General features: G+C 40.2%; 1 protein-coding gene across 8 annotated transcripts in view; it reads left to right on the top strand.

The window, feature by feature from the left end:
* Positions 1-25,789, top strand: part of PARD3 (par-3 family cell polarity regulator) — a 651,375-nt gene that overhangs the window by 534,920 nt on the left and 90,666 nt on the right. The window lies entirely within an intron of this gene.

Raw genomic sequence — 25,789 nt, 5'->3', positions numbered from 1 at the left:
CAACCCTTCCTCCAGAAATATTTCCTTTCCCTGTAGAATTCTATTAAATCGCTTTTGTTAGTTGCCAGGCTGGCTCCAACTCATGGTGACTCCACGTACAACGGAACGAAATGTTGCCCAGTCCTGTACCATCTTCACAATCATTAGTATGCTCGAGTCCATTGTTGCAGCCACTGTGTATTTTGAGTGCCTTTCCAACCTAGGGGGCTCATCTTCTAGCACTATATCAGACAATATTTTATTGTGATCCATCGGGTTTTCGTTGGCTAATTTTTTGAAATAGATCACCAGATCTTTCTTCCTAGTCTGTCATAGTCTGGACATTCCATTGAAAAACCTGTCTACCATGGATGAACCTACTGGTATTTGGAATATCTTTGACATAGCTTCCAGCATCATAACAACATGCAAGTTACCACAGTACAGCAAACTGACGGGTGGTGGTTTCTATTAAAACAGGACACTTGTTGTCTCTAGCCGGAAGAGTGCTGTCCCAAATTACAGACTGACGTCTGTGATGTGAACGGTGCCCACTTAGTTACGGCACACTTATGCAGTGCACAACATGGGCAGCTGTTGAGGAAGACCTAAAGGAATTGTAGAAATGGCTTAGGCTTTAGTATCAGAATCCTGCTTCTGTCACTCACCAGGTGTGTGGCTTTAGGCACACTGTTTAAACTCTGAGCCTCAGTTTTCTTATCTGTAAGAAATGAGAACAGCACTTCCCACCAGGCAGGTTCTTAAATTGTGATAACACAGCTATAGATGCCTGATGCACATGTACAGCGATATTACTTCCTGTGGATTCTGTTGTTAGGCCCCCATTGTGTGTTTTCAATACTCCTTGAATTTTCCTACAAATGTATCTTTGAGCCGATAAAGAATCATTTGAGGTTGTGATGGGCTCCAATGAAAATGATTATTTCTTTTTTATATTTTTGCTGCTGATAGCTCCAATGGCTACTTTTTAGGGGTTACTCTGAGTGTTTAAGACTGAAAAATTTGTCATTGTTAATCCTGGCTTACCAGCATTTTTTTTTTTTTTTTTTTGCTTCATAAAAGTGAGGTTAAATATATGAAATTCCGGTAAATATTCATTTTTAAATAATGAAATTCAGGCACTTACCAGTTAAGCAAACCTTTTTAGCTTTAGTGATCCATTATTGAGTCATTTATCACCAATAGGCTAACACTTGCTAAGCATAGATGTAGCCTTGTGTGTCAGCAAGAGCTGTGGAGGGTAAAGCTCCCCAACAGTTAGAATTTGGGAAAGAGATTGTTCACATCTCCGCTTCTCTACCCCTCTGTTCTCCTTGCAGTTTTTCCTTCCACACTTTGAACTCTTTTTCTGTTTGTGCTTTCTTATTATCTTAGATAATCCATTGTTGAAAACTGGGCCCGATGGTGTTGCCCCTGCTGGTTCTTCTAGGAATTTTATGGTTTTGATTTGCACATTTAGGTCCTTAATTCACTTTGAATTTATTTTTGTGTATGGTGTGAGGCATGGATCCTGTTTCATTTTTCTACATGTGAAAATCCAATTTTCCCAGTACCGTTTATTGAAGAGATTCTTCTTTCCCCATCAGATGGATTTGTCAAAAATCAGTTGACCATAGATGTGGGGGACCCTATTGTATTTTTGAAAGCACTTCAATATCGGAAACTATATTGTATATTTACTTACCTGTTCCCTGTCTGCCTCCCTCTTATCAACGTGAGCCCCAGAGGGAGGAATTATGTCTGTTTTACTCACTGTTTTCTTCCTAGTATCTAGAACAAAGCCTAGCCTATAGTAGGAATTCAATAAACGTGAGCTGGATATCCATTTAATTCAAAATTCCGAAGTATTATGCCCTTAGACCACAATAACATATGATTGAGTCTAAACCCTTTATTTTTCCATCTCAGAGCTAACATTGTGTAGCACTTTCTTGCTACAAAGCTTTTCCTCACTCACTGTCTTGTCTGAGCACACAACTAAGGCATGGCTCAATCCCTACCTGTATCTCTAACGTGACATGTGATGTATGGCGTTTAATTAACCTGGCTCTCCATTTCTTTATCCATAAAGTATTAGGATCACATCACCTGTTACACTTCTGCTAATGGCCGTTTTAAGGATAACTGTGATAATGAATTGTCCTTTACAAAGGCTTACAAAAGAAAAGAGACTTGCCCAAATACCGTGTTTTTAGAAGTGTGGGAAATGTTCTGAGCCCCTCCTTTTTCTGATAATTAAGGGACAGCATGCACCAGTCCTGCTGGTATTATCGGATACTTAACACTCACTATCTTCCAAGTGCTGACACAGAGCATCTGGCTCTGCCTTCCTGGGGAGAGAGGGACGCTCAGGGACAAGGAGGCACGGAGGTGGGTTTACCCCGGCCAGAAAGGGTAATGATGAAGCCAGGGCCAGAATTAATGAATTGTAGACTGTAATCCTCTATGCCTGAAATGGTTCTCTTCCCCTAAGCCACCATTTCTTATCACTCACACTATTCTGACAAGAATGATACTTCAGTGGGCAATCATTTGAAATTTTACGACTGAAGAAGTCATTTGCCCAATGTATAGTTAAAGAAGAGCCAAATATTTATTTTAAAAAGTTTTCTTTTTCTCATATGATTGCCATTGGATAGGTGTAGGTATAGTGTTTAAAGCTGACATTAGCTCCAAACACGTGAACCAAGCAATTTACTCTAAAGTGTAATTGGCTGCAGCGTTCATTTCTATGTCCATAGTCAAGGAAGTCACCATTATAGTTTTCACACATGAGGGAACTCAAAAGTGCCTTGTTTACATTGCTGCCATTTATAAAACATTTAAAGCAGCTATTCTGCTGAATAAACATTTGAGAGCCTGAAGGATAAGCATATCACTTAAACTTCTTAAGACTAAACTTTCCAAACCATTTCCTGCCAGGGGGACCCAACAGCAAAATCGCAAACTCTGTGCCCCGAGAGGAGACAGGTCGAATTAGATTAAGCAGCTTACTGTTGACATGTCTATTGATCTGGGTTCCGTGCAGTTTCCTGTCTCTGCCAGCAGTCAGATTGCTGTATACAATAACACAGTGGCCTGGTTTATGTGAAATTGGGGACTCCAAGCATCAATTACTCTAGGAAGGCAGTGGCACTGGGAGATAAGGTTAAGCTGCTTGCAGTGTTTAAGACCGCTAAAATCCAGGCAACATATTTGCTGTCTCAAATGTTGCTTATAAATTTGACAGTGTTTCATTTATAAAATTTCCAAAGAGCTCATCCAGTATTATTCTCTGCAGGTAGTAGTACAAATAGCATTACGAACGCTTATTGTTGAAGTAGTGTATCCCACTTGCTCAGTTTCATGCATGTTTCCTAAATATTTGCATAAAGATAGTGAATTGGGTGGCAGGACATCAGGAGTATTGTGGAGCCATCTTAGACCATCAGCTGTGCCCAAGTGAGGGAATGCAGTTAATGGAAGAAGTCATTGTCAACCGTTCAACTTGAATATTTCGTTTTCTTTTTTTCTGGGGACAGTCACATAGATTCAGTCAGCTACCTTGTTTGTATTTCTAATACCCACTTTTTTTTTTTTAATAGAGCAATTATTTTTCTAAATACTACATCTTTAAGGCAAAAAGTATGGAGACTACAGAAAAGCACAAGGAAAAACAAAGACATCACCAGCCTATGATAATTATGTTAGGTTTTTGGATACAAGTATTTTGGGTGTTACACCCTTTCTCCCCTCCCCCCCCCACCCCCACACACATGTCTTTTCTTTACTAAACATTTAATTGTAAATATAATTTATTTTCATTTTCTTGATTTTTTTTTTTTTTTTTTAAGGCTAAAGGAGTTACGGCTTTTCTTGGAAGATTCTTACCTATTACCTTGCATCAAACATTTATAGAAAGGGTCAAAGTTGAGTCAATGTTTATATGCTTCTGAGACTATCAGGAGCCCTAGTGGCACAGCGGTTAAGTGTTCAGCTGCTAACCAAAAGATCGGCGGTTTGAACCTACCAGTTGCTCCACAGGAGGAAAGATGTAGCGGTCTGCTTCCATAAAGATTACAGCCTTAGAAACCTTATGGGGCAGTTCTAGTCTGTCCTATAGGGTCGCTGTGGGTTGAAATGGACTTGACGGCAATGGGATGGGAAGAGAGTATCAGAAAAGCATTTAATAATCCATGGAGTTAGGGCTCTTCAGAATTCTTGATGGATCAGCTCTTTAGGTCCATCCACACCAAGTTGCTCTTAAATTTCATGTTTAAAATGCACACTCTTTATTCCTATGAGATATTCATGGAGCAAATTCTATGCTTTCTGGTAAGATATGTGTGCTCCGGATTGGATAAAAGGATAGACTTTTTGAAGGTGACATTTCAGCCTGCCTGTCTTGATGTTTTATGTGTTTCTCAGTATACATTTATCTCAGAAAATATCTTCCCTTCTTTATTACAGGTGGAAATAGATCCTCATATAAAACTTAGGAAATCCCTTAAATACAGTACTGATGGAAACCAGACCTGGAAATTTGACAAGCCTGGGCACATTTTACTAATTTTATTGTGTTTTCCAGACTGACCTTCTGAGATTAGCCCTGTCCTCAATAAGGCTTTGCAACATTCACACTATAACTTCTCATTTTATTCCTTCCAAGAGTGATGCTCAATGAATGTATCTGAAGTGTATTTAGCATTTTACTGGCATAGTTTTAGGTTTTATCTTTTAATGAGATTTTAATTGGTTTTATTGCAGGATTTATGTAAGGCACATGAAATGCCAATAGGCAGGAAGAACTGAATAAATAAAATAGCCTGTTACAATTCATACTAACATGACACCATTAGCAAAGCTAGGATATGAAGTTTCTGGTGAGGTCTGACCTTTAAAGGAAATCTGGCCTAGACATTTCACATTTTTCAAGGGGCCTAAACATTTTGAGGAGCCCTGGTGACACAGTAGTTAAGGGCTCAGCTGCTAAACAAAAAGTCAGCAGTTCAAATCCACCAGCTGCTCCTTGGAAACCCTATGGGGCAGTTCTCCTGTGTTCTGTAAGGTCACTGTGAGTCAGAATGGACTCAACGGCAATGGATTTGGTTTGGTTTTTAAACTCTTTGAAAGAGTGAGTCCCTAGGTGGCACAAATGGTTAAATAATTGACTGTTAATCAAAAGGTTGGTGGTTTGAACTCACCCAGAGGCACCTAGGAAGAAAGGCCTACAATCTGCTTCCAAAAGGTCACAGCCATGAAAACCTTATGGAGCACACACAGTAAGTCACCATGAGTCGACGTCGACTTGACAACAATGGGTTTTTTTAGAGTCTTTGAATTACTGAAAACTTATCTCATATGCTCCTCTTTCTGAACAGTCCTGGCTTAGTAGAGTTTTTAATTATCTTCAAATGTCACCTTTTGATGTTCCACTTCTGCTTAGAAAGAACTGTTAAAGGCCCCTATATGATACTTTCAGGCCTTCATTATACAAGGACAAACCTGATATTGTTTTTCCATTTGCTAAAATACAGTGGTGGAGGCAGTAGGAAGGGAGAATGAATGGTAGGTTCATGAGCTGTTCTGCTGTCGCCTTTGCACGAAAACAGGCACCCCCATCCTCACAGCCATGATACGGAAAGGGCCTTCGTGGTCAGTTTAACTTGTCATTGATAATGTGGAAGGAAGAATTATTGAATTCTTTCATGAAAATTGAATGTATAGTCAAATTAATAATGGCAGCAACTTAATTATGGCTCTCTGAAATCACAAACACCCACCTGCCCCCAATTTGTGGACCCTGAAGAGCTATAAATTAAGGCACTCTACTTAATCAGAAGAGGCCACATGTAAAAATTAGCATGAAAAGTTACCCTGTAAAAATTTTTTTAAAAAGTTGAAAAATATGTGACAGAAAAAAAGTCAATAGTTTGTCCTCATTAAATTAAACAGTCTTAAGATATGAAGTAGCATCAGAGGCTTCGTCTCCTCCCCTCTGAACTGCTGTTTTTTACCTTTACCCCTGTGTTTATGTAACCATCTTATCTCTACTACAAGATTATAAATGCTTTGAGAACCTCTCTCTTTTATTTTGTAACCTAACACAGGCCATGCCCTTAGAGCCTCAGTTAACATTTATTTAATCACTGACTTACATCAAGTTAGGTCAGTAGGTTTTCTAGGCCTGAGTGGAATACAGGGGGTGAATATGTAGTGGAGATTGGTTCATCTGATACAAGACCTGGGTAAGTTTTTTAAAGTCCCTGAGTGGTGCAGATGGTTAATGGCTTGACTATTAACTGAAAGTTTGGTGGTTCGAACCCAACCAGAGGTGCCTCAGATCTGCTTCCGAAAAGTCACAGCCTTAAAAATACTATGGAGTGCAATACATCAGTTGGTCCCATCCCACTTGTAGCAAAGGAGAATGAAGAAAACCAAAGACAAAAGGAAAATATTAGCCCAAAGGACTAAGGGACCACATGAACCAGAGACTCCACCAGCCTGAGACAAGAAGAACTAGATGGTGCCCGGCTACCACCAATGACCTCCCTAACGGAACACAGCAGAGAGTCCCGGACAGAGCAGGAGAAAATGTAGAACAGAACCTAAATTCACGTAAAAAGACCAGCCTTAATGGTCTGACAGAGATTGGAGGAACCCCGGAAACTCTGGCCCCCAGACGCACTGTTAATCCAGAACTGAAACCATTCCTGAAGTCCACTCTTCAGAGAAAGATTAGACAGACTATAAAACAAAAATAATACACGTGACGAATGTGCTTCTTAGTTCAATCAGACATAAGAGACCAAATGGGTAGCTACTGTCCAAAAGCAGAATGAGAAGGCAGGAAGGGACAGGAACTGGTCGAACAGGGAACCCGGGGTGGAAAGGGGGGAGTGTGCTATCATATTGTGGGGATTGCAACCAATGTCACAAAACAATATGTGTATAAATTTTTGTATGAGAAATTAACTTGAGCTGTAAACTTTGACCCAAAGTACAATTTAAAAAAAAAAAAAAATCCCGTGGAGCGCAGTTCTACTCTACAGCACATGGGATCTATGTGAGTTGCAATCTACTTGACGGCGACTAGTTTGGTTTTGGTTTCCGGGTAGTATGAAGAGCAACAAGAAGCCAGTGAAGTTTCAGGTTCATTTAAAACAATTTTAAGAGTGGAATAGAACAGATGGAGATGAAGGGGCTTCTAAGGAAAAAAAAAAAAAAATCCAAACCTATTGCCATCAAGTCAGTTAAGAACGTCCTAATACTTTTTATGAGACTGAGAGTTGGTGGAAGTTTTGATGAACGTAAGCCATCTGTTTCCTGGATTCCTGTAAGAGCCTCCTAACTGATTTTTAACCATGAGTTTTTCCTCACACCAGTTCATCCTCAACATGAGGATTTTTCTGACCAGGTCACGCTCCTGATCATTAATTAATAGCCTTTCTTAGTGCCCACCTCTCCTGTTTCCTACAGGATCAAGCCTAAACATCTTACAATGAACCAAGGCCCGTCTTACTGTAATCTCATCCTACTGCTTCAGCCTTCCCTCCACCAGCCCCAGAACACCCTCTGAACTCTTCCACCATTCCCAGCTCTTTATCTACAACGGGTTAAAGGACATATAAGACACAGTGTTAGTATTGAGTACCTTGTGTTTTTAACATCTATGGTTAGACATCAGGAGTTATTTCCTTGTCTAAGTGGGGCCTTTATTCTTAATGTCTTTGTAGCTCTCACAGTCTAGCAGAATATTCTGACTTTTAAATATTGAAACAAAGCTGGAAAAAAAAACAGAAACCAAAATACTGATGCCAGCTTGCAATGGGACAGATTGCCATCAAGGATCAGGCTAGGCAAATGTGGAAGATGGAAGCCTGTTTAGAGAGGTGTTGACAGCCTCAAGGTCAAGAAAATGGACCTAGATCATAGGGCTTCAAATTCAGACATGAGAAGTTTATTAGGGATATTTTAGAAACATATATTGACAAAGTTCTGGTAACGCTGGGAAATAAAGGCATCTGGGGAAGGAGGAATAATAGTTTTAAGTGTTGGCTTCCCGAATATGGTTCATCTGATAGCATCATAATGTAAATTAGGATGTTACTGATTTCTTCACAGTTAAACAAGTAGGCATAAGATTGGGGAGAATGGGAAGAAATCAGAATAAAAAATATATGGGTGTAAAAAACAAGATACTCTAGGGTACTGTCAGATTCTGAATAAATAATGTCTTAAGTAATATATCAAAAACTTTTCTTTTTGTATTAATTGAAAGATGGAAATGCAGAATCCTTTATAGCAGGAGCTATGGGAGGCGTCCAGGGAGAATACAGCAGAAGAGTGAGAATGCTCATAGGGAATGGGGCACTTGATGAAATGGAGAGGTGTCTCTACTTAATTTTACAGCTAGAACTTTGCTTCCTGCAATCAATTCTTAATTTTTAATTTTTTTTTTTTTTTTGCTTTGTGTTTGTCTTCCATTTTCTCTGCTCACTCCTTCCCCAGACTCGGAGCATTTCCTAAGTGTGCAGTCACTTCTCCATGTCGTGACCATCGTCTTAAAAAGGAGAAGCTCACTTTGTAGGAGGTGCCTCAGCAGAGAGGAAAGAGCATGCCTGGTTTTGGGGGCAGATGGGCCAGCACTAGGCCGACCCCTTACTCAGCCACTTCCAGTCTTTTTGACTCTAGACATTTCTGCATCTGTCAGTTGGGGGTGATTACAATGACCTCGCAGGAATATAAGAATAAGGGCCAAGGAAAGAGAATGAACGTTTACCAGTATGTATAGTATGCCCAGGCGCCCCTTAGAAACTCTATGGGGCAGTTCTACTCTGTCCTGTAGGGTTGCTATGAGTTGGAATCAACTCGACAGCAATGGGTTTGGTTATTTTGGTTTTTTATAATGTGCCCAGGGAGTTCCTAGGTGGTGCAAAGGGTTAAGCGCTCAGTTGCTAACCAAAATGTTGGCAGTTGACGCCTGCCTAGAGGCACCTCATAAGAAGGCCTGGCGATCTACTTCGAGAAAATCAGCTATTGAAAACACTATGGAGCATAGTTCTACTCTGAACACCCAGGGTCGCCATGAGTTGGAGTGACTCCATGACAACTTTTTGTTTGTTTGTTGTAAGGAGCCCAGGTGACGCAGCAATTAAGTACTCAGGTGCTAGTTGTACGCTTAGCTGTTGGAACCCACCCGGCCGCTCTGTGGCAGAATGACCTATCTATCTGCTCCCATGAAGACTACAGCCTAGAAAACCCTATGGGGCAGTTCTGCTGTGCCACATGGGGTCGCTGTAAGTCGAACATGTCTCGCCAGCACTAACAACAACAAATGTGCCAGTAATTGGAGAGCTGTATGTCTGTTCTCAGTTCTCATGACAACCCTGTGAAGTAGGTGCGAATAAATGAGATGATACACTCAAGTAGCTTAATAACAGTACCTCACACCAACTAGTCATAAAAATGTAGCTTTCTTCCCCTTATTTTTGGTAATTGTCACCTAGACCAGCAGGCAGGGAAGAGTACATTGTCACCTTCTTCTAATATGGGGTGAGATGGGGTGGGAGTCACAGAGAGACTTGACCACCACCCCGTGTTGAAAAATCAGGTCAGGAAGAAGTTGTCTGTATTCCCGAATGGCCACCGTGGACTGAATTTTAGTTTTCTTAGAAATCAGATGGTCAGGACAATCCCAGGCCACCCCATTTCCTGGGAAACAAGCTCAGAAGGTGCCTGTGATGGCAACGCAGTGTGAAAGTCTTCTGGTGGGGCACAAAGGTGGAACTCATTCCTGTTTCACAGTTGAGACATCCTCATAGGCAGCAGGTTTGTGGTAATTAATATCTATTATGTCAGTCAAAAGAGAATGGTAGATTACTCCCACTTTAGTGCCAGTGGGTATTTCTGTCCCTGTTGTATCTAGAAGACCTGTAACAATCTGAGCTGTTCCAGATGTTCCCGGAGAACGTGTTTCCAGTGCAGAAGGCAGTGCCCTCTGAGAACTATCGTCTGTCTCCACTGGTCTCATCAAATGTCTCATCCACCATTCACACACAAAAACGTGGGACGATTCGCCCATGGAAGAGCAATTCTGATTTATGCTTGCGTGTCATCTAGGAATTAAACCACAAACCTTACAGAACGGAGTAAAGAGATAAAAACCAAATATTCCTCATGTTCTTCCAATTCTTTCTCCACTACTCATAACACACACACACGCACACACATAACACTTATGTGTGCCCCCCCCCCACACACACTCTCGACCTGTTGTTACATTTGTTAAGATGACAGAGGAAAGGTGTGAAATGTTCTATGTGTTATATGTTGGAGAATCTTTAATCCTGGCCCATGTTGAGCACATATTATACAAAGCCGGTATCATGCAGATGTTCATATATTGATATGATTTTTTTAAAATCTTCGCCTTAGAATATGCAGATAATTTTAGAAAAATGTATATTAGAAATTGAATCAAATCTCCACAAGGCAGAATTTCTGGTGACTGAGGATAAAGTTTACATATGAATGATGATTAAACTGGGTACCTATTTTGGATTGCTAGCCATAAATATCTTACCTGATATAGTTTTATCATCACCACAACTTTGTGATAAAAATATTAATGGTAATGATAACCAATAATAGCTAACATTTATTAAGTGCTGTCTCTTGCAAGAATTTGCATGCATTTTCTTATTTTGTTTTTGCAGCATCCCTGTGAGGTGGGCACTTTTTTTTAACCACTTACAGCATACAGAGTATACAGAGACTTAGAGAAGTGACCCACCCATGATCCTATAGCCGAGAAGGGGTGGAACAGGGTTTGAACCCATGTCTGTCTGAATTGAGTTTCTTTGCTCTTGGTGAGCAAAATTGAGATGAAGAATCATTTTCCCTATTTATAAAAGATGTTGAGTTTTGATTGCTGTGGGAGCTCCGCCCACAACAGATTAGTACTTAATATTAATTTTAATATTAGTTGTCTCACGAGGAACAGAATCAACTCGATACCTTGCTTCTCAGAACACCTCTTCCTAGCCCAGACTCTTAACACTGGCGCTGATGAAGCCCCCACGCCAACCCTAGCCCTCTTTCTCTTCTAAAATACCTAACACCATAACATTAAACAAGGTTAAGTAATATTGATTCCTTTGGGCTCCTGATAACCAAGTAATCCTCTGACTAAATATTCTGCTAGACTACGGATGAGAAAATGTTTCTTGTGAAGAAGTTTGTTTCTTATTAAAACGACCAGTGCATTCCCATGTTGTCCATCTCTTTACTCAAGAAATGGGATTTAAAGGACTAAGGGATTCTCAGGTTACCAAAGTGGAAGAAAAATCTGAAGTCATCTTTTTTCTTTGACTTAATTTAAAATGGCAGGATTAAAGTTTGCTTTGATGTATTTTTCTTTTTTCCTGGTTAAAATATAATGTGTGAAAAGCTAGTTTGCACTAATATTTTAAAACCAAACCGAACCTGTTGACGTCGAGTCGATTCCAATTCATAGCGACCCTGTAGGATGAGGTAGAACTGCCCCATAGGGTTTCCAAGGAGCGCCTGGTGGATTTGAACCGCCGACCTCTTGCTTAGCAGCTGTAGCGCTTAACCACTATGCCACCAGGCTTTCCAAAATAGTTATCCTTAAATAATACAACTTTGCCCCTTTAGTCGTGATATTCATGTATATCAGACAGGTGACAAGTATATTTTTTAAAGTTTGAAGAACTTGTGGAAGTTCTAATATGTCTGTCTTTTACACAGGCTTCAAACTTTAAGTATTCATTAACGATTTGTGGGCTTTTATTATTTTTTAGTGGAAGCAACGTGGTTCAGTGGTAGATTTCTTGCCTTCCATGTGGGTCGATTCCGGCCAGTGCACCTCACGCGCAGCCACCACCTGTCCACTAGTGGAGGCTTGCTTGTAGCTATGATGCCGAACAGGTTTCAGCAGAGCTTCCAGACTAAGACAGACTAGGAAGAAAGGCCTGGTGATCTGCTATAGATAATGGTCCAGTCCACAACTGATCATGGAGATGGCCAGGACCGGGCAGCATTTCGTTGCGTTGTGCATGGGGTCTCCACGAGTCAAGGACCGGCCCAACAGCCACTGACATCATTTTTTAAGATGTCAAACCTATGGCTGTAAACTTCTGAAAGTACCTCAAAGAGCTTGTCCCAAACCGCTGATATGTACAGATCAACCCAGGGTCCTCATGGAAGCTGGCTCCCTGAGGTTTGTGTATGAAGCTCTAACATGGGCATTGTTAGAATGTCCTCATGTCAATAAAGGACTGATCACTGGGTCACACGGCTTGTATTTACTATACTGTTGCCAGGTAAGAGGAGAACTAGGGAACCGTTGCATCATCCATAACACATCCCAGCTTCCCGGCTGTTGCCTCTGCTTCTGTTCTTCCCTGCATTGTCTGCTGTGAGGTGTGATATATTAGTAAACAGCCTTGTTAAAAACTTACTTGAAGGCCTTGCATTCCCCAGGTTGTGCTGGCAGTGATTCTGAAGATGGAATACAGAAGGGATGTCATTAGTAATGTTAGAAGAGAAGTCACTAATATCCCTGCTTTCATATTGAACAACTGAACAAATAGTCATGCAAAACCTCTGTAATTTGGTGCTGAGCCCTGCATTCAGGCCACCTGCAGGCAGCCTTTGCTCTGTGCCATCCTTATTGTCAATTACTTTTCTTTGCTAAAATACTTCTTCTTTAATGAATGGTATTATTTGTGCTTAAGAGAATGGCTCATTTTTCTTGATTTGACTCTTGTCCGTGACAGAGACCAAATTTTCTTTTTTTAAAGATACATATCAGAGAAAAAGTAAATCTTGTGTTCATGGTTATGTGTCTCTGAAAAATGCATTTCTGCAGATTTGTGGCTAACAGTGTCTCATTAATTAGCAAAAGTATATACAATTGTTTCACACCATAGAGATTATTCAGGCTTTGAAAAATTGGAAAGGTACGGTCTTTGCATTTTGTCCAGAGAGAGCTCATTACTTTATTCTCTCTCACAAAAAGTTAAATAACTGTCTCTGCTGGCATAAAAATTTCTATTTTCTGAAAAAGGACAGGGGATAAACTTTTTTTTTTAATCAGCCATTCTCTTTTCTGATAAACCCTCAATGTTTGCTAGAAAGGGAATTTAAAAACTAGAATCTTGCTGCTTATTTTTATTTAAATTTGGAATTGAGAGATTTAAAATAAAACTCATTTGATAAATATCAACAAGGAATTCCCATAAGGTTTCCTGCATATCTTTATTAGTGTGTGTTTTTAGGGATTCATAAAAAGGAAGAAAAAAATCATCTTTTCTTGGTAAAAGTATACGCGTTTAACCCTTCAGTGACTGTACGCCTCATTTATGTAACTTGCTTTGTCCTGAAGTGAGCGACACTCAGTCTGTGATGTCACAGCCTACAGTGACCTCTGACACGCCATCTGAGGACCAGGGGGCCGCTTGTTCCCCACCCACAACTGGAAATGCTTTTACCAGGAACCACCTGGCTGTGCTTTTCACTTTTTCTATGCCCTGACTTGTTTGCGTTAAATTAGCTTGCAAGGGATCAGCTACATCTCCCAGCAGTCAGTGTGAGGGCTACATATTGAAAACATTTGCTGCTGTGCTTCTTTTTAGGTTATTTATTTATTTTTACCCAGGAGTTGCAAAACCAACATCCGTGTGAATGGGAGATAATCAGAAGCCTGAATCTTAACTAATCATGAGTCCCTCTGTCCCATAAAGAAGGGACATAGTTTAGGAGTGAATTGCTGGTATAGGGTAGGGCTTAATAAGTCTTGTTACCCCAGTTAAATTTTAGCCAGGGGGATTTTACCTGCCCCAGCCCAGCAAGTACATCCACAGGCATACTCATACACATGCACGCACGTGTGCACATGCCAAGGCTTGATGGTGTCGTAGAGCTGGGCACAGAGTCAGTGGCAGCTAGATGCTGCTTGGTTGATGAAACCATAAAATCCAGAGTCTGGCATTGATCTTTTTTAATTACGGGGCAATAGCACTCTTTTTCTCTGACTGTATTCCAGAGAACTCCCTCCAGAAACTTGGCATACCAATAGGACAAGGCTTGGGTCCAGCAGGAGTTTACAACTCTCAGCTGCAGAAGGAGGGGCACTAAAAAGGGACCGTGGGGCTCACTCAGGGCACACGCGACCTCTTTCCTACTTCCTGTCAGCCCGTGATTTGCTGCATCTCTGCCACAGTAGCCAGTGTCATCTGAGAGCATTACCAGTAAAACCAGTTGTCCTCCAGTCAATTCTGATTCATGGAAACCTCATATGTGTTAGAGTAGAACTGTCCTCCAAAGGGTTTTCAATGGCTGATTTTTCAGAAGTAGATCACCAGGCCTTTCTTCTGAGGTGCCTCTGGGTGGACTGGAACCTCCAGACTTTCGGTTAGCAGCTGAGCACATTAAGTGTTTGCATGTCTAGTTTTATACCCAAGTGTACTAAGGATATGAAATTAATAGCCAAGAGGTGATACAGCTCTTGACCCACCTACACATTGTTCTTTGTACTCATGCAGTCTCGGTACCACTGTCTCAGCAGGCCCCTTTCTCCTTGCTCCTTCTCAGCCAGCAGTCACCTTTCGCACTTGCTTCTGAACCTTCCCACCCTCCCACCCTTCCCTCTTACAGAGGACTGAAGTGAGGGTCTGCTGAAATAATGTATGTGATCGGCACTCAGGTTTCATACATGTGGAAGGTGGCTTTAAAAGATCATCCATTCTTCTCCCACTTCTGCCTCAATGTGGGTGCCCCTTCTCCCAGCCCACAGCCTCAGTCCGCTCAGCCGTGGCTCCCTGGGGCTTGCTGGCAGCTGCCCTTAGATGCCCAACCCTAGGGATGGAGGATTTCACCAACCCCAGGGATGGAGGATTTCATCCAGAGTACACCCTAGTGCTGTGCTCTTTCCCAACAACTGCAGGAGCCACGGCAGAGACAAGTCATAGGATCTTGGAGATGTGTTGGTTTTGTGTGCCCCAGATGAGGGTGACAAAGGTGGCACACGGAGCAGCAGCATCAGGAGAAATGTGAGTCTTTGCTTTTCTTCAAGGCCCAGTCTCTGCTTCCTTCACTCTCTCCTTTCTTCCTTAGGCTTTAACCTCACACACCATTTCACCCCTTCTTTTCCTGCCCTATTCCACCCCCTTCCTTATGCCATCTTGCTCCCAAACGCCAGCCCCTCTGCTGGCCTTTGCATAGTGACGCCTCACTGTATGCAGATGAGTTGCTGTTCATTGAGTTTTCTTCTGAAAATTAATGAAGAGAGCAGAGTTGGGAGAGTATTTTTTTTTTAACACTTAAGTATTTATTTTAATGTGTAATAGGAAAAAAACATAACTAGCTCATCAACATGGGATTGGGTGGGTATATGCCACAGTTGCCCATTCCCAGGCCCCTGGGGCCTCCAGGCCCTCCCGCTGCACCGGCGTCATCTGCCATTTGGTGTTTTTTCAGGGAAGAAGGAGGGAGAGTATTTTTTAAAATAATTAAAAAAAAAAATACTGCAAAAGGATTTGGTTACTTTATTAATTTTTATTTTGATTCATTGGAAAGTTTTCCTCATTACACCTTGCCTATGTAGCATTTTAAGAGAATTTAGGCCAACATAGGATTACTTTAGGGTCGAGTTTAAATATCGATATAATAGGCTAAATATAGTCAGATTAGGCAAGTTTAACAAGCAGGTGTTAAAGATCTCAGCTCCCGCTGATCTCACTTGCATGTTCCAATGACTTCAGCATAAGATGCCTCTTAGTTCAGAAATACAAAATAAAAAATTTTCTCCATTAAGTGTATAACATACCTAATTGATTTCACTGGAGCCCTGAGGCTGCTGTTGATGAAATGTGCTTATGATGAAAGGTTTACAGTGTGTTGTTTTCCAATTTTTTTTAAGATGATTGTCCCCAGACTCAAATTGTGCCTTACATTTGCCATAATGATGCAGGTACAATTGTTTTGCTTAATTATGTTTGACTGTCTAAAACTGCCTTTCCCTTGAGTCATCGAAAGTTTTATTGGAGTTCCTTAATATGATTACAAAAATTAATGGGCTTGTAATTAGATATAAGAGAAGCAAATCCAAAGTTTGTCAAATAAACAATTGTTCTGTTTATTAAATTATGCGTTTTTAAGTATGAAACCATACTGTAGATGGCATGAGTTGAAAATCTTATGCTGGTTCATGTCCACATCAAGAAAGAAAATTTGAAAATTAATTGAGATCCTCTTATAACCTTCATTGAAAAGGTCCTGTGTTATCATCAATAGTATCAATACTATCAATAAATGTTGGTATGTTTACCTTTCCATATGCCATCCATTTTCTAAGTGAGATCTAGGCTTAGTCAATATATTTACTATTCAGAAACCTCTAATCAAGGGAAAGAATAGAACACTGGTTCATAAATATTCTAATTACAATCTAGCTGCCATTGATTTTTAATCATGAGGGGCGTCATTGCAAAGGCATTCAGCAAATTCTTTGAAAGAGATCAGACATCTCCCAAACTTTTCTTGCATATGAACAAAATGTTTTCATATTATCCCTATTTCATAACTGAATATATTTTCTACTACTGTAGCAAAACCAAGGAGCTCCGGTAGCGTAGTGGTTAAGTGCCACGGCTGCTAACCAAAAGGTCAGCAGTTCAAATCCACCAGCTGCTCTTTGGAAACCCTGTGGGGCAATTCTACTCTGTCCTATAGGGTTGCTATGAGTGGGAATCGACTCAACTGCAAGCGGTTTGGTTGGTTTGGTAGCAAAACCAATCACTGATACGTCAGCAGATCTCAGGCGTCTGAATCCCAGGCAGTACTGTTTTTTCCCTGACTATATTTGGGAACAGTCTCTTCAGAAGCTTTGCAGGCGAATGCATAAGGTTGGGAGTCAGTGGGTACTCACCGGCCCCAGAACAGCCATTCGTTCAATCTGTGTGTAGAATGAGAATTTCCCTGTATGAGCTATTGGTGATTAATCCACTTTGCCCTCATTCTTCAGTTGCTTGGCTGGTAGATGGAAGTGTTTTGTTCTTCATTCTATTGGCAGAGGCAGAGAAAGACGGAGCTCTCTTGCTTGCAGTATGCCCACCCCCCAATGTGCTGTAAAAACTGCCTTCAAAATTAAACCGTCATGCTGCCTTGGCACAGGCAGAGGGAGAAACTGCAATTGTAAATATTGGATCTGCAGCTAGCATCAGGGCTTGGATGGTGGAGAGGGCTGTTTTAACAAAAGGTAGTCATGCCCACTTGGTCGTATTCAAATTCAGACCTCGGTGGATTCAAGCTCTGGCCCCTCAGAATGCCAGACATGATGTTGGCTTCTCAGTTACAGCCAGCTCTGGATGGCTACTGTCACCAAGGAGATTTACTATATTATTTTTTTCTGGATCTAAGTCTCCTGTCTTTCGTGTGTGTGTCAGAATAAATGAAATAGGTAGCAAGTAGTATACCTGGAATATTGCCAAGAAAGAAACATATGAAACACATGTGTAGACCCTCTGTTATTAAACTGGCGGTAAACACATAGAAGAATTGATTCTACAATGCAATCTGATTGCATCAGTACATGTATGGAAGTCACCATATGCAAAAACATTTCCTGGAATAAGAAAAAGAGGTTTGTCTTACTGAGTTTTCAGGTTTGTTGGGGAAATACTTTTGGTAGGCCACCTTGGCCCTGGTTCTGAATCGGCTGTGTGATGTGGTGAAGTTGCTTAGCTTCTCTGTCCCTCTGTTCTCTTCTTCATTTGCAAAAGCTGATGTTTAGACTAGAAATGATACATCTTCTTCCAAAGAGTAGATTTCAGTCTCAGGTGGCTCTTTCATACTTCTCATCTGTAAAATAGTAAATCTATATGCAGTGTAGAGCCTTGAGAGTCTCTATAATATTCTGGAAGACCTCTGGTCCTTCTCTGCAAGAGCAGTGGGTGCTCTGGGGTAGGGACTTGCCATTCAGCTTTGTCACTTCAGTATTCAGCAACCTAATCAGCAAAAGGAAGTACTCAGTGAACGTTTGCTAAATAGAACCACATTTCTCCCCTTTTGATTTTTTAGGGTGATGGGAGTTCTGTATCCTGATTGTGGTGGTCCTTACCTGAATATATTCATGTGTTAAAATTCATTTTATTTTTTAAATTAACATACAATAAAATTGACTTTTTTGTGTATAGTTCTAGGAATTGTAACATACAGAACTGTATGCAAAAAAAAGTCCATTTTACTGTATTTTAACTTAAAAAATAAAATGAAATTCTCCCCATTTGAAAGTGTCAGAGTTAGCACTCTGAAGAGATGAACCAGCAGCTGGAATTCCTCTCTCCAAAGTATCATAGGTCTCTTAATTTAGGTGATTTTTCACTTCTTTCTAATTTAGAAATATATTTCTCTGGGTTTTCTAATAATTTGCTTAAATAAACTATTATTTATACTAAGATAAGAATCTGCCTTTGTTATAAAATACTATTTTTAAATAATGAGAGAATACTGTTTTCTTCCAAGAAAGCTCTCACAGTGGAACTAAAACATGACTTCTCAGTGTTTACTGAGAAGCAGCTACTAATAATAGTATTAGTGAATAAAACTCATTGAGGGTACAGTGTGCCAAACACCATTAGCTCCATAATATCATAATTTGATTTAATCCTTCAGAACTCCTCCAAAGCAGGAGATTGCATCCCTCCCTGACAGATGAGGAATTACAGACTCATTACAGACAGATGGGAAATCACAGATGAGAAATTATACAGTGGACAGTGACAGAAACGACAAGATTAGAACCCAGATCCCTCTGTCTCCAAATCCTACACCCTTCCCATTCCAAACTGCCTTCCTATAAACAGATACAGTGTATAAAGATGATTTGGCGAGTGTATGCGCACACACACACGCGCACACACACACAGGCACTCACACGTACATTTGGGAAGGGTAGGAAGGGGTTTGCCAAGTAGCTGCAAAGAGTTTGTTCAGCGTCTACCCTGCTTTTGAAGTAAGTGGCTGATGCAGGAGCAGCCATGCTCATCTAGATGCCTGTGTTGACCACCGCAGCCAGCTGAAAAACCATCTGCTATTGTAGCCCTGGCGCCTGTGTGTGAGCTTTTGTTCCATCAGGCAGCAATATCCCTAGTGTGGAAAGAGCCAGTAGCCTAGTAACTAAGGCTTTGTCCCTTCCTTCCTATTGTCACAGCTCGGTGCCTGTTGAAGCCCAGTCCCCAGCTAGCCCCCATTCTGTATCTAGCTGAGTGCTTGATCCAGTGCTGATGAGCTATTGATGCCTTGTAGGAGTTCAGTAAGTATTAAGCCACGTGATAGATGGACAAAGGACTGTTGGCTTTTATTGTTGTTGTTTTTAATGCAGACTAAGGCTCCTTAGCTAGGGATGAGGCAGATAGGCAGATAGACCCATCTGCTGCCACAAATTCACTTGCGTTTCTTCCCTCTCCTGAGGGTTTGTTAACTCCTCAGTCTTTGGCAAAAGTTTCACCATGCAGTGACCAGGTTCTTTTAACCTCCTGTCCCAATCAGTGACCAGCAAATGCCACCCCTCCGTAAATAAGCTAAGTGTCTGGGGAAAATCTAAGATTCATTTTTCTGTTGTTATTCAAGAGACATTGGAAGTCAGCACGCTCGGAGTCTTGCTCTTTCTGCCTCTAATTTGCGGGGTGACATTAGACAAGTTATTTTCCCCTCTAAACTATATTCTTCCATAAAGAAGAATCATAATACTCCCTATCTTGTGGGGTTGTTTTTACAATCAAGTGAGATAGTGAAAAACCATCTGCTTCATTATCATAGCTAAACAACTAGTTGCCATCAAGTTGGTTCCAACTCATAACAACCCTATGTGTGTCAGAGTAGAACTGTGCTCCATAGAGTTTTCAGTGGCTGATTTTTCAGAAGTAAATCACCAGGCCTTTCTTCCAAGGTGCCTCTGGGTGAACTTGAACCTCCAACCTTTCAATTAGCAGCCAAACGCTTAACCATTTGTACCACCCAGGGACTCTGTCATAGGTAGAGATCAATAAATAATCCTTATCATCACTATTTGTAACAAAGATCTACGTGATCATAGCCCTCAACGATAGTTCATTTTTAAAAATCCACTTTCTTTAAGGATGGCCTTCACTTACCAACCAATCCCTTTTTGTGGCTATCTTGATGATTTCCTTGACTTCACCAAATTGAGATGTTCGCACAACGACCTGAAATCACTAGACCATTTTTTGTGTACTAGGTGCTCTGTTTTTTGTTGGCTGTTGCTACTCACATTTGAAGAATGGTCTTTGTTGCTAAAGAACCTAGGTAAATGCCAGATAGAAATTGCTAAAACTAGGAACTCACTGCCTTTCTTTGTGTCCCCAGTTACATATTCTCCTCTTCTGATTAACCAGTTGCTCAGAAGATGAGGTTGCATCCTCTGTTCTGGGACGTAGGAGGCAGATGCTGTTGGTACATACTAGGTAGGAAATAAGTTTTAAATACTCTGTTTGCTTTATTCTATTCATGTTCTTATTCAGGTTGCCTCAGCACAACAGGCTGGTGTTTGGTGGACAGGTAACTGGGGTTAGGGATGCACTCAATGGATATGGAGCAAAGCAAAGCTCCCTGGGTCACACATGTGAAACCAGGGCCTTGGCCTCATTAGCTCTGGGCTCTGCCTGCGCTAACCAGCCACAGGGGATTGTTAGCTTAGAGCACTAGTTAATACTTCTTTGTGCTCATACCAGTAATTCTAGAACTGTCCTTTCTCTAGTTCTGTGTGCAGATGTCTGTGGCTTCTCCAGGCATAGACCAGCCGACTTTTAAAAGCCCGTGCTACACCTAGAGCTGGGGGCAGTGGTGGGCCAGTGGTAGAATCCTCACCTTCCATGTGGGAGACCTGGGTTCAATTCCTGGCCAATGAACCTCCTGTGCAGCCACTACTTGTCTGTCAGTGGTGGCTTGCGTGTTGCTGCCATGCTGAATAGGTTTCAGCAGAGCTTCCACACTAAGACGGACTAGGAAGAAAGGCCTGGAAATCTACTTCCAAAAATCAGCCAATGAAAACCCTATGGATCACAATGGTCTGATCCACAGCTGATCATGGGTATGGCACAGGACTAAGCAGCATTCCGTTCTGCTGTGTGTGGGGTGGCCAGGACTCAGGGGTGACTGAAAGGCAGCTAACACCACCAGCATGCACATTAGGTTGTCAGGACCCACGGTTGAGTTGCTGACCAAACAGATACGGGGTTTGGGGTTTAATCTGACTATTTCACTTTCCCTCTGTATTTGCCTATTTTACGACACCTTTTTGAAGAAATTAACTGATTTTGACAAATTTTGTAATCTTTGAAGGCATTATCAAGGTGTATTTATGGTTCGGTTTGCTGTCATAAAAATAAAATGACAACCAGTGTAAGATTTCCACCAAAACATAATAATCTTATTTTTTAAGTAATAAAAGGAAGAGTTTTCATTATAAAAATTCAAACATGCAGAAAAGCATAAAGAAAAAAATAAGAATGACCTATGTCCCATCAACATCCTTCTAGGAACATCCTTCCTAATATCTCTTTATGCACGCATACACATGCCAATCAGTGATTTCAAATGGGCGTTCTTTTGGGTTTTTAAATTAATTTTAGTTAAAATTAATACTCAGGTAGAATTTACTGAAATATGATAAATCTATCTTTGACTTGAGTTACTAATTGAATGTTGGCTATTTATACAAAAAAAGACCTAAACATTAAAGTCATAATTGCCAGGATTATGTGTGATTTTCATTGTCTTATTTTATATAGGTGTATTACCTGAATTGGAGCCCTGGTGGCACAATGGTTAAGAGCTTGGCTGCTAACCAAAAGATCGGCAGTTCAAATCCACCAGCTGTTCCTTCGAAACCCTATAGGGTGGTTCTACTCTGTCCTGTAGAGTCGCTATGAGTCGGAATCGATTCTACGGCAACGGGTTTTGTTTTTTTTATTATCTGAATTTACTATGCTTCTTTAATAATAAAAATATAAAGTAATTATTTTTGCTCGAAATTATACATATGCTTGGCTTATAGAGGAGCCCTGGTGGCGCAGTGGTTAAGTGCTACAGCTGCTGACCAAAAGGTTGGCAGTTTGAATCTACCAAAGCATCACTCCTTGGAACCCTATGGGGCAGTTCTACGCTGCCCTATACGGTCGCTATGAGTCGGAATTGACTCTACAGCAGCGGGTTTGGTTTTTGGCTTATAGAATTTTTTCTTTTTTTTTTTTTTACAATTTTAATTTCTATACTATCTTCTAGAAATTTTCTGCTGTCATTATGAGTGTTGTTGTTATTAGCTGGCATCGAGTTGATTCCAGATGTTAGGAGCCATATTATGAATGTCAAGGTCCAAAAGCATTTTGTCACTGTTATTGTTTTCATCAAATAACAATAGATGCACGTTGTTCTTTAGAAAGAGGGAAGGGTACACAGCAAAATATAACAGAAGTCAAGTAAATAGCAGGTTAATTTCTGTCAAAAAAAATACTTCGGTGTGTTAACTGGGAGCCCTGAATTTTCTCGTTCTCTTGGTGTTCACCTAGTCTAAGAAAGAGAAAAGGGCTAGAGCAATTTTTATGTCCCAAAGTAATTAAATGCAAACTAATGATGTTTACATTGCTGAAGGTTTGACAAACGAACACATGCCTGGGAAGCTAGAGGTTAGTTTTTTGGGTTTGGTTGGTGGGTGTGGGCAGGTGGTCTGTGTTTTTTCTGAGAGGAAAACAATATACGATCCTAGGAGTTCAGTTTGAACTGAGAGCTTGATGGAACCAGAAACAGGAGGTTGAAGGTTTAATTCCAGTTCTGGTCCAACCAGTCCCTCAGACTGAGTAATTAAAACATTAAGACCATCTGTGGATACTCAGGAGCCAACTGAATGTTGAAAAAACAAGCTGGTATTTCTAAGAATATGTGGTATTTGGTCACTGTGATGAACTGTATAGAAAGACTAGATTACGGGCTTAGATGCGTGTGTGTTTATGTGTGAATGCACACACATTAAATTAGGAATAGAATACAGTGTTTCAAGACACTCCACTCTTCAAATTCATTTAATTTCATTTTGAGCTGAGTATTTTCTCAGATACTGAGTACAGATGGGAAACCACAAAGTGAGATAAAATACAGTGCATAACAGCCTCCACACACAAGCAGGCATTTCGTAAGGTGGATGTACAAAGCTCATGCTGAATAGTAATATCAATAGTGAAAGAATTAACTGCCAGAGGTACCTCATGGGATGTCACACAGATATTGGTTTTAGACCTGGCCTTCCTCTTAACTTCATTAGCAATCAGAAAGGAAAGGGTACAGACTATCTGTAACTTAAAAGATAATGCAGGTCAAAAGTAAATAACAGCAGATGCCACTGCCATGAAAAGCTATGTGACAGAATGATTTCTAAGCTTCCCCGTGAACTTGTTTATTTCAAGCAATGTTCAGTTTAAAAGAGGACTAACCCTGTATTGTATCAAAAATTGTCATAAACACAAAAACCAGTGCACAGTATAGGGGGATTCAGAGATAATAAGAATAAAGGTGATAAGAAAATGACTCTCAAATTACGATGCTCTTTAACTAGGTTTGATAGGGTATTGTCGTGTGCCTTCAGTTGATTCTGACTTATAGTAACCCTATAGAAAGAGTAGAATTGCCCCCTAGTGTTTCCTAGGCTGTAATCTTTACGGAAGCAGATTGCCAGTTCTTTTCCCCTGTGGAGCGGCTGGTAGGTTCAAACCTCTGAACTTTCAGTTCACAACCGAGTGCTTTAACCATTGCACTACCAGGACAACTTTGATGAAGTGTAGAGTAGCATAATTTAATGCACTCTGTATGAAGGCATTATGTCACAAAGCTGAAATGTAATCTTTAAACATACTACATAACTCGACAGAGCACTGAAACTATGAACTCCATCTGGTCTCTTATTCTAGAAAGTTGTAGACAAGGGAGCTCACACACCAGCAACCAGACTGATGGAAGGGGTAGGAAGAATCATTATGAGAACAAATTAAATGACATAAGTATGAATATTTGGGCTAAGAAGGGGTAGGTAAATTTAATGTAAATCAGATCTACTAATCGCTAATGTTTCTTGAACGCTTGTTCTGTGCACCAGGCGCTGTGCCTAGCTCAATTTCCACAACATTTAATTTTCACACCCATCCTGTAAGTTACTACTGTTCCTCATTTCATAGGATAATGAGCTTGTCCATGGTAATGTAGCTAGCAAGTGAATCCCTCTTGGTCGTGGTGTATTATTTTTTTAATATGATGCTGAATTCTGTTAGCTAGAATTTTGTTGAGAATTTTACTATCTATATTCATGAGAGATATTGGTCTGTAATTTTCTTTTTTTATGGTGTCTTTACCTGGCTTTGGTGTCAAGGTTATGCTAGCTGCATGGAATGAATTCAGGAGTATTCCTTCATTTTCTATGCTCTGAAATAGTTCGAGTTTTCTGGTGTGAGCTCTTCACTGAATGTTTTGTAGAATTCTTCAGTGAAGCGTTTTCAGGATAGAGCTTTTTTTTCGTTGGGAGTGTTTTTATTACCTCTTCAGTCACTTCCCTTGTGAGGGACCTGTTTGGATTTTGTATCTCAGTTTGCATTAGTTTAGGTAGATAGTGTGTTGCTAGAAATTTATCTATTTCCTCTATGTTCTCAAGTTTGTTGGAGTATGGTTTTTCATAGTATTCTGTTATTATCCTTTTTATTTCAGTTGGGTCTGTTGTAATGTCCCATCTCATTTCTTATACGGGTTATTTGCTTCCTCTCCTGTTTTTCTTGTGTCAGTTTGGCCAGTGGTTTTTCACTTTTGTTGATGTTTTCAAAGAACCAATTTTGGTCTTGTTGATTCTTTCAATTGTTTTTCTGTTCTGTTTCATTTACTTCTACTCTAATCTTTATTATTTTCTTTCTTCTGGTGCCTGTGGGCTTCTTTTGCTGTTCTCTTGCTATTTGTTTGAGTTGTAGGGCTAACATTTTTATTTTTGTCTGTTCTTTTTTGATATATGTTGAGTTTATTACTATAAATTGACCTCTGAGTACTGCCTTTGCTGTGCCCCAAAGTTTTGGGTATGATGTGTTTTCATTCTTATTTGATTCCTGGAGTATTTTTTATTCCCTTTTTTATTTCATCTATTACCCAGTTGTTTTTAAGCAAATTGTTATTCAGTTCCATGTATTTTATATTTTTTCTTGCTCTTCCTGTTAATTGATGTCTACTTTAATGGCATTGTGATAAGAGAGAATGCTTTGTATTATTTCGATGTTTTCAATTTTATTGAAGGTTGCTTTGTGGAGTAAAATGTGGTCTGTCCTGGGGAATGTTCCATGTGTGTTGGAAAAGAATGTATACTTTGCTGCTGTTGGGTGGAGTGTTCTATATATGTCTGTCTATTAGGTCAAGTTGGTTGATTGTGGCCTTTAGTTCTTTCTTTCTAGAGATTCTATCCTTACTGAGAGTGGTGTGTTTAAGTCTCCTACTATTACTGGGGCACTCTATAAATGTTTGTTTTTGACGTGTAGCCTTATGATTGTCTTTCCTAGGGGATTTTTCTCTGAAAAACATCTAGCATATTGCTGTGTCATATAAGCTAATATTCATTTTATTATTTTAATAGGAATGTGTGTGTATATATTTATAGCATGTATTATATGAATTATATAATATAATGTATTATATTTACAGATCACCTTTTAAGTTCCAGACACTGTGCTTGAACATTAAACCAGTT

The sequence above is a fragment of the Trichechus manatus genome, unplaced genomic scaffold, assembly GCF_000243295.1.
Source record: "Trichechus manatus latirostris isolate Lorelei unplaced genomic scaffold, TriManLat1.0 scaffold00195, whole genome shotgun sequence".
In the NCBI taxonomy this organism is placed as follows: domain Eukaryota; kingdom Metazoa; phylum Chordata; class Mammalia; order Sirenia; family Trichechidae; genus Trichechus; species Trichechus manatus.
Note: the sequence above shows the minus strand (reverse complement) of the source record. Positions and strands in the feature narration are given on the sequence as shown.